Source organism: Choloepus didactylus, chromosome 14 (assembly GCF_015220235.1).
Source record: "Choloepus didactylus isolate mChoDid1 chromosome 14, mChoDid1.pri, whole genome shotgun sequence".
Taxonomy (NCBI): Eukaryota; Metazoa; Chordata; class Mammalia; order Pilosa; family Megalonychidae; genus Choloepus; species Choloepus didactylus.
Window position 1 is genome coordinate 633,336 of NC_051320.1, and position 7,351 is coordinate 640,686.

General features: G+C 39.8%; 1 pseudogene; it reads right to left on the bottom strand.

The window, feature by feature from the left end:
* Positions 1 to 1,663: 1,663 nt before the first annotated feature.
* On the bottom strand, positions 1,664 to 2,600 carry LOC119509018 (annotated as a pseudogene).
* Positions 2,601 to 7,351: the final 4,751 nt, after the last annotated feature.

Consider the following 7,351-nt stretch of genomic DNA (forward strand, 5'->3'; position numbering starts at 1 on the left):
TAAGTAATTTTGATTATCTCACTCTCCATTTATCTTTAGAACTGAATGACCATACCTGTCCCCACATTCTTATGAAGAGTTTTATAAGGAGTTAATTTACTCAACACAGATTAAGCTGATGTAGGAAAACTTCTGAGAAAAATGCTGTGATTTCAAGGGACCAATTGCTATTTTATTGTTCTTGTTCTCATAGCCAAGAACAACATTTGCATTTGTGTCTGTTACATGTAGATGGAACCAAACAGCTTTCTCATCACCACCCTCACCCATCTCTGCTCATAGTCCTCCTGACAAATGCACCACCTCATGAGTTTTTTGTACAGATGAAAGAAGTTGGTAAAATTAAAACACTTACAACAGTGTCTGGTTTATTGGAAGAATTCAGTAGGAGTCATCTTTTGGCACACAGTAAAATATAAGCACAATGAGAGCAAAGATTTTTGTCTGTTTTGGGTTTTTTTTTCCTAACTTACCTTCAACCCCAGGAACAGTAACTGCTAAATGCTCAATGAACATTTATGGAGTGAATGAATGAATCTTATAGTCAACCAGGGCTTTGGGAGAAACTGCAGAGACAGAAGAGGGAATAGGAAGAGAAAAAGGAACAGAAGACATTTAAGAAAACCAGAGGTAGCAGCTGCTACTGAAAAACAAACATTGATATAAGACTTTATATATTCTGATAGGTCCTCACACAGCCTTTTGAACAAATATTGTTACTGTCTCCACTTGTAAATGTGGAAATTGAAGCCCAGTGAGGTGAAATATCCCATGAATGGTAAAGCCAGATGTTTAACCCAGTTCTTCTAATTCCATCCTGCACAAACCTGGCTCCCTCCAACAGCTAAACAGAGGAAAGCAAATGGGGGTGAAATGTGGTCCCTGCCCTGCTGGAGAGAGAGGAATTGACACTGCTGGAAGATAGCCGACAACTTGCTCTCCTGGGCTCTGCCCCTCATCAGGGAAGGTCACCATCAATCCTTAGTGCTTCAAGAGAGTCTGGTCAGTTCTGCTCAGCATCCACTCACTAGCTCTTTGCTGAGGGTCCTGAGGTGGGAGAACACCTGAGAGCAGACTTAGGACACCTGGGTTCCAGTCCCCACCCTGGTTGGAACTCACTGTGTGACTTTGGGTGAATTGCTTAGCCTCTTCACATTTATTTACTCATCTGCCTTCTGGGAGCATGAAGTGAAGGGATATGACCTAAATTGCTTTCAATATCATTTCAAAGAAGGAATTTCATCAAGCTCCATGTTGGTCACCATAAAAATATCCTCTCATTTAATCTAGTGAATTATCCATTGCATGGAAGAGACACCTGAACTCCAAAGAGATTCCCTCATTCACATGTTCTCACAGGTCTCCTGAAAGAGAGAGCAAGTGTGACAGATGTTGAATGTCACTCTAAGAGCCTCCCTGACTATAATCTCTTTAAGGACAAATATTACATCTTACTTTTATTTATATTCCCAGGACCACATGTACTACAAAACTCAAGACATTTTAATGAATAAAGGATTGAATGAACATGTGGGATGGTTATTAGAAAAGAGTTGGAGGACAGTTTTCATTATACACAACAAACTGGAGACATAAAACCTACCAGATGCTAAAAGATGGAAAGTCTCACAGGTTCCTGGCTCAACTGAGACTCCCTGCAGTATCATTTCTCCTCTGAGTGCCTCCTGACCCTGAACAGTCTCCTCATGGCATTTTTCACCTAACTGTTCCTCAGCATGTAGATCAGAGGGCTCAGCAAGGGCAGCATCACAATGTTGAAGAGGATGACAAGTTTGTCAGCAGCCAGGGTGGTGGAGGGATGGATATACAGATATACATGAACATGGGAGGCACAAGGACCAAAAAGACAGTGCTGATGTGTGAGCCACATGTAGACAGAGCCTTGCACCAGCCCTCAGATGACTGGCTTCTCAGGTTCAGTAGGATGACCATGTAGGAGATGATGAGGATGAGGAAGGAGACCAAAGAGATCATGCCACTGTTGGCCACCACAATGAGTCCCACCACACAGATGTCCACAGAGGCCAGCTTCAGCAGGGGGTGGATGTCACAGAAGAAGCTGTCCATCTCATTGGGCCGACAAAAGGGCAGCTGGACCATAAAGAGTGTCTGCAGGATGGAATGCAGGAACCCAGCCACCCAGGAAGCTTCCACCAGTAGAGCACATTTCCACCGATCCATGATGGTTGCATAGTGCAGGGGACTGCAGATGGCCACATAGTGATCATAGGCCATGGCATGAGGAGGAAGATCTCTGTGCCACCAAAGAAGTGTGCAAAAAAGAGCTGGGCCATGCAGCCATTGAATGAGATGGTCTTTTTCTCCACCAAAGTGTCAGCGATCATCTTGGGTGTGGTAGCAGATGGATAGCCCACATCTGCAAAAGACAGATGGCTGAGGAAGAAATACATGGGTGCACTCAGGGTCTTGCTGGCATTGATGGTGAAGATGACCAGAAGTTTCCCCAGGACAGTGAGCACATGGAAGAGGGAAAAGAGCACAAAGCATGCATTCTGCATCTCCTGGCTCCAGAAAACGTCAAACAAAACAAACTCAGTTACGTTGTTCTTGGTGCCCATGGATTCTCTGCCTGGAATACTAAGGAAGTGGTTGGCTCTGCAAGAATGCACATTATATGATATAAAAAAGATCCCCAAATCCAGGGAGTCAAACACACTGTACTCAGGTCCCAGCTGTGCCATATATTAACTGTGAACTTTGACAAATCAATGAACTTTTCAGGATTTCAGTTTCTAAATTAAAAAATGAACTTTAACTTCCTCTGTGTTCCCATCACACCTGGTATACCAGGTACATTTCATCATGATGCTTATGACATTGTTCTGTAATTATTTACATGTCTACTCTCCCCACTATGCTGTGGTTGCTTGAAGGCAGGGCCCCTGATTTCTAGTGCTGAGCTAATGCTAGTTCAATGTCTGGTACACAGTATGCATTCAGTAAACATTTGTAGGATAAAGAATGAATGAAAACCTGTCCTGTCTACCTCAACATGTTCAAAACTGAACTTCAGTCTTCCTCCAAAACATATTCTTCTGGCAGGCTTCTATATCAGCTGACGGCATCTCTGACCTTAGGTTGCTCAGCCTAAAAATCTTGGAGTCATCCTTCATTCCTTTCTTGCACATCTCTTTCTTGCATATCTAATCCACTATGTAATCCTTTTGCCTTTATCTTCAAAATGGATCCAGAACCTAAACTATTGCTCACCCCTCCACAGCTACCACCTGAGTCACAGTCACCTCTCACTTGCTTCCTAACTACTCTCCCTAATTCACCTTTACTACATACCCCACCCTCAGTCTCTTCTCATCACAGCAGCCAGAGTGCTCTTTCCAAGCTCCTCAAGAGTTCCCCAATCCATTCAGTGTGAAAATCAGAGTCCTCACCATGACATCTGGGCCCCACATTATCTGGTCCCCATTGACTCTCTAACCTCATCTTTTCCCATCCCCCCTCCCTTGTTTACTGTGTCACAAGCATGCTGGCCCTTTGAATATTCATCAAACACCTGAAGCACCCCGTAATGTTCATCTTTGCACCCCTTGTTCCTTCTACCTGAAATATTCTTCCCCTGGATATCTATTGGTTAATTCCCTCACCTCCCTAAAATTTTGTGCAAATATCATTTCCTCAATGAGTCTATTTTGACTACCCTATTTAAAACTGCAAACTCTCAGCACACCCTCAGTGCCCCTTACCCTGCTCTGGTTTCTCTCCTTTCCATAGCACAGATCACCTTTGGGAATATTATATAATTAACTTATTTATTACATTTATATGTTATTCTCTTTCTGCCACACTAGAATACCAGCTACATGAGGCAGTAATCATTCTTGTTTTGTGCTCTGAGACATCCCAAAAGCACAGAACACTGCCAGGTACATAGTTATGCTTAATTATTTCTTCAATAAATGGATGAATGAATGATAGTTATGGAGGGTCAAAAATCATGACAACTAAATATGTATAGGACTTTAGAATTGCACGTAATCTCATTACATTGAGCTATTATTCACTGAGCACCTAATATGTGCCAGATACTGGCTAAACTCCTTGCATGTAGTAGCTCAAATCCATAGGACTGTCTTGGGAAATTCACATTGTTTATTCCCACATTTGACATTGGCAAGACCTAAAACTCACAGAGTGATGTGCTCAAGGTCAAACTGTCAGGACTACCACCCATAACTCTTTCTGTTATACCACAGCCAAAATATAGTCTGTAGAAAGCATTTTGTTATCAAGAAGAGTGAGGGTATATGCAAATGGTTGCCCTGAACCATGTATAAAGTCAGAACACACAGACCTGAGCCAGACCCCAGAAAATAATGAAAGTATGCTGAAAAAATGATCAAATAAATGAATAAACAGATGTCCCAGATGCTCAGTAACTTTGTGAATAAATTAATGTAGGATAAATAATTTCTATTAAACTTAACAAAGACTGTTTAACTGCCCCTTATTTGCCCCAAACAATGTCAAATGCCTTCCTCAATAAGACTGCTTTGAGGATAAAAATGTAGAAAAAAACATGAGATATTGACATTAGGAAGTTAGGCAGCAGGCCTTCTCTTCTGGATACACTGACCAATAAACTTGGAAAGCTATGGTAAGTTCTACTGAGTACATCAGCAATAACTGGAGGATGGAGGGTTATGAATGGTTAGTCATGAAGAACAGGTTGGTAGAAAAGAGAGCAAAAGAAATGAATCCCCTAGGGCTGTGTTTGAGCAATTCTTGTTTCACAATCATTTTGGTATTGTGGTTGAAAAAAAAAATCAAATAACATTTGTTAATAAAACAGGAACAAGAAGTAAAGGGGATCCTGCATCTTATGGGTTATAAGGGTTCAGATAAACTCCAGGCCTTGCAACTCCAGGAAAATTAGTATTTGGAAAGGGTTCACAGAAGACAGAGGGGAAGAATAAAAATGCCTGGGGCATAGACCCATGAGGATGGCACAAAGGGTTTACACACAGAGAAGCCAAGTTAAGGTGTAGCTGAAAGTCAGGAGAACAATAAGCAGTGGCAGTGGCAGAGGCAGGAACAAGGAAATAATTGTCATCTCCTGGGACATTTTCCCAGGCTTATTATACATTTTCCCTCCCCCAGAAAGTCCCAGCAGAAAATCTATCATTTTAGAGAGAAATTCTCCTTCTATAGCCTCTTAAGATATGTGGATTCTGAAAAATGGCCTATGAGATGGTTTCTGTGCAGGATAGAGAGCTGGGATAGTCCTAGATGTAGTGACCAGTCCCTGCCATTAAAGGAGAGATGCTATAACCCAAAACAATACAATCATTTTGTATACCCCCAAAAGACTCTGGTAACAGGTAAGTGACTTAAACATCATTTCATGAAATAGAAATCTTACCACATTTTGTTTTTGTTTGGTCTTACAATACCTGCAAAACACACACACTGTTTTTATCTTATCCTCTATAATGCTCCAAAAAGAACCAACACAGACATTCTGATGGAGGAACAAATCGGTGTGGTTGTACAACTAGCCAGATTGCACGGGACTGAATCCCAGCTCTGCCACTCCCTAGATGAATGATCCTGGGCAAGTTACTTGACCTTTTGGAAATTCAATTACCTCACATGTAAAATGAAGATATAGTAGTACATATCCCCTAAGGTGGCCATTATGAGGCTCCCTTGTAAGTGGAAATCATTTTGTTATCTAGAAACTGTGAGTTATAAGCACATATTTTCCCTGGGCATGTATGATGTCAGAAACAAAGAGTTCACAAACATTACAAATCTTTAAGATAACTATTTACATACCCACTTTACAGATAAGGAAAAGGAAGCTCAAAAAGTTTAACATTTAATTGACTTGCTCAAGATCATAGACAGTGAGCACCATAACGGGAATTAAAATCAAATCCATCTGATTCCAAAACCAATGCTCTTTTTAGCTACATCCCAAACCCCACCCCATTGTCACCAGTGCAACACTTACTTAAAAACTTCAGAGTGATTAAAATTGAATGTGATTTTGCCCTAAGGAGGCAACATGATGCTGTGAGAAGGACACTGGTCTGGGAGCCAAAGGGCCAAGTCTACTTTCAACTCAGTCACTAGCAGCTGAGTGAGCTCCAGTAATTTCCTCTCTCTCTTTAATGCTCAATTTCATCTCTAAAACATTAGCATTGGACTAAGTGCTGTGATTCTAGATGGAAAAGTAGAAATACATGAAACTAATCATTTGATAATTATACTATTTGCTGAATTAAAAGAAATCAGAAAACAAGTTAAGTGGCTTTAAATCTTTACTAATTCCTTTGCTACTTTGCCTAAGAATTTGCTGAGCTGTCAAGGTTCATGTTGCCTTACACCGAATTTGATCTCTCACTGGGAAAAAAGCAGATATAAAGGACACTGAGGAAGTTAGAGAGCAGTAAAATTATCTTGGTTGATAACATAGCGAGTAATACTCATATATTCATGTAATTTTTCAGAAAACCTGCCATGCAAGGCATTGTTTTTAATGCTGAAGTAGAAAGATAAATACATAAAATAGTCTTTAACCTTCTGAGACTAGAATAGTACAGCATATGATTTGGAAGCAATTCTCAAGTGGCTCTTCTACTTTAATTTTGAAATGTTTGGTTAGATGGAAGCCTCCTCAATTATAAAATTGCTTGTCTATTTTTATTTACTGTCATCTTAAAAGGATTTCATACACAATCCAAATCTTACCAAGGTATACTGCCTTCCTGGTTTGATTCCTATCCATCTCTTAAATCTCAGTTTGTTTTATTCTGCCCCTTTCTATTCCTTCTCCAGACAAACTGATCTTTCAGCATCTTGAACTTGCCAAACCCTTTTCAAAGTCAGTAGTTCCATGCATAACAATACTTCCCACGGTAGCAGCATCACATCCTTTCAATCTCATTTTAATATCATCTTTATAAGCAGTTTTCTCTGCCTACCTTATCTAAATGTATAATTCTTCTTTCTTCCATAGTACTCCATTTTCTTTATACAACTTATCACACTGTAATTACTTTTTAAAGTCATTCCCTTATTTATTTCTTGACTCCATTACAAGAATATATAGGTCAGTGCAGGCAGGATCTTCATGCAATTATTTTTTCTGTTTTATTAATTATTGTATTCTTAGCTCATAGCATAATACCTGGCAGAATATAGGTTCTCAATAAAAAATTATTTAATCATGAATATTTGGAGAAATTATTAGTTATTACTTCTAAGTTGGAGTTAAATTTTAATATCTAATCACAATTAAAGGCAAAAATAATTGACTATTAAATAAAAAGGAAGAAAAGTATGCTAT